General features: G+C 39.1%; 1 pseudogene; it reads left to right on the top strand.

Annotated features, from left to right (window-relative positions):
• The first annotated feature begins 410 nt into the window (after positions 1–410).
• Positions 411–2,266, top strand: LOC120030391 (annotated as a pseudogene).
• The last annotated feature ends 345 nt before the right edge of the window (positions 2,267–2,611 follow it).

Raw genomic sequence — 2,611 nt, 5'->3', positions numbered from 1 at the left:
AATCCTGAATGAGAGATCACTAAAAGAAGACTACTGTATTGTGTTTGCTGTGTGTTCTCCATATATGTTTTTAGTGAGGTGAAGTGGCTGTGTGGTGATAGAAGCCTTAGTGAATGACAGTGTCCTAGCATGCATGTTTCAAAAAGGTCACAATCTCTTATCACAGCTACTGTAGTAAACAGAATAAGGGATGCCAAACTTCAATAATAAGTACTTAAATTGTAATAAATCTATAACGATCAGAATCTACCTATAAAACAACTATTCTGAGTCAGTCCAGCCAGGATGATCTGTGAGACAGAGGTGTACTATACACATGAGAAGGACATGGGCGCGCCTGAATGAGAAGTGCGGTACATAGGGTCTTTCCACTCAAGACCCAAGTTGTGAAGTGGATGACTACTTTAAAGATGATCACACTGTGTCTGATATTTCCACTTCTCGTAGAGATGGGTAAGTCAATCTTTTATATTTCTCTGCTTGCAGTATGTGATGTCCAATGATTGTTCTACAGACACTTTGACAATCTAAAGTTTTATTTGGGGTAACTTATAGCATACTTAATATGTTTTCATGTTCTCTAGTTGATGTGCTAGCTGGAACTGAGTCTTCATCCATACGTCAAGAGAGTGTTCTCATGTCAGCCAACGTTGAAGACATAGTGATTTTCCACTGCTTTCATGAAAGTGACAAGGCAGTATTGTTCTCTTGGTACAAGCAAACCTTGGGAGATAAACTTCAGTTCTCCTCAACTGTCAATAAGTTTGAAAGGAACGCAACATTCTACCATGAGTTTAAGGATAACCCTCGCTTCTCGGTGGAAAATGGCCAAGAAAAGAATCACCTAAGGATCTCAGACATGCAGCTGTCAGATTCAGGCACATACTACTGTGGGAGCTTTTATAGCAGTAAGATGGAGTTTGGAGAACGGGCAATTCTCATTGTAGAGGTTAAAGAGAAAGTTTGTTTTTTAAATCTGAATATAGAGATATATGGTGTAAATATGAGGTATTCTCTAAATCAGATGAGATTTTATTTTAACAAATCATCAGTTAAAACACTTGCTGCCGTGATATTCTAGAAATTCTATGGGTTAATGGACCTTTTTGTCAGTTTCAGGTTCCAGAAACATGACTGTGCTCTAGCAATCTGTGTCTGAGTCAGTCCAGCCAGGAGACTCTGTTACTCTGAACTGTACACACCGAGACGTGTGCAGGAGAACACCGTGTCTATTGGTCTATCAGACATGGCTCAGGAGAATCCCCTCCAGGAATCATTTACACCAATGGAGACAGGAGTGATCAGTGTGAGAAGAGCCCTGAGGCTGGGTCTCCTACACAGAGCTGTGTCTACAACCTCCCCAAGAGGAACCTCAGCATCTCTGATGTTTGGATTTACTAATGTGCGGTGGTCACATGTTGGGAGATACTGTTTGGGAATGGGACCAAGCTGGATTGTTAGTGATATTTCTGACATTTCTAAAATGTTCTAACATTTTATGCCTGCTTGAACAAAATGTCCTGAGTCTCCTCTATCACTGTCTGTATTTCTACAGATGGTTGTAAGGAGGTCCATGTTCTCTTGGTGTACTGTCTGGGTGTAGCGTTGGCTCTTTGTGTCATCCTCATCATTGTCCTTGGTTGTGTTATGTATAAGATGACCAAGAAAACCTCTCTGCTGTCCAGAGGTAAGCGTTATCATTGCCCACAATATATGCTTAATCTGTAGGTGCAGTATACATTACATGTTTTAGTAATGAAACTGGGTTGATTCATTGTATACTGATGATGATCATGATGATGTTTATGATTCCTTCATGTTTATCGAAAAGGAATGCATCCTCAGCCAAGTGGTCCGGTAGTCCCCAGTTCTCATAAACAGGTATGCAGACCTTATAGTGAACCATTCTATGACTTTGATTAAGTGTGAACAATTCCTTTTATAGAATTATCAGGTCATTTCCTGATGTCTTTGGAATTTGTTTTGCTATTCCTCTTAGGATCAAGAAGATGATGACACAGTCACATCGGTCCATTACGCTGCTCTGAATGTCATCCACAAGAAGCCAAAGACCAGAGACAGAGTATCGCCATGGAGAGAGACACTGAGTACTCTGGGCTGAGGTGCCAAAACATGGACTGAAACATAGATTTACCTCCTTAAAGACTTGCATTGATTTTCTGTTACACACTGTGTTTTTATCATTATAATTGTGTTACAATTGCTTGTATTCTGTCAAACTCCTTTTAACATTACTGGTGTGATACTGTGGTACATTTTAGATCACATAAAACATGAATTCACTGTAATTTAGATGTATTGTTTGAATTTTGCTCATATTCTTAAGTTATACTGGTAAGTTTGCATGGATGGACAATGCAACCTGATTACATGATGTGCATAGTACTTTACAGTTAAAGACGGAAGTTTACATACAGTTGAGTTGAAGTCATTAAAACTTGTTTTTCAACCACTCCACAAATTTCTTGTTGACAAACTATAGTTCTGGCAAGTCGGTTAGGACATCTACTTTGTGCATGACACAAGTAATCATTCCAACAATTGTTTACAGACAGATTACTTCACTTATAATTCACTGTATCACAATTCC

This window comes from Salvelinus namaycush, chromosome 36 (genome assembly GCF_016432855.1).
Source record: "Salvelinus namaycush isolate Seneca chromosome 36, SaNama_1.0, whole genome shotgun sequence".
Taxonomy (NCBI): Eukaryota; Metazoa; Chordata; class Actinopteri; order Salmoniformes; family Salmonidae; genus Salvelinus; species Salvelinus namaycush.
Note: the sequence above shows the minus strand (reverse complement) of the source record. Positions and strands in the feature narration are given on the sequence as shown.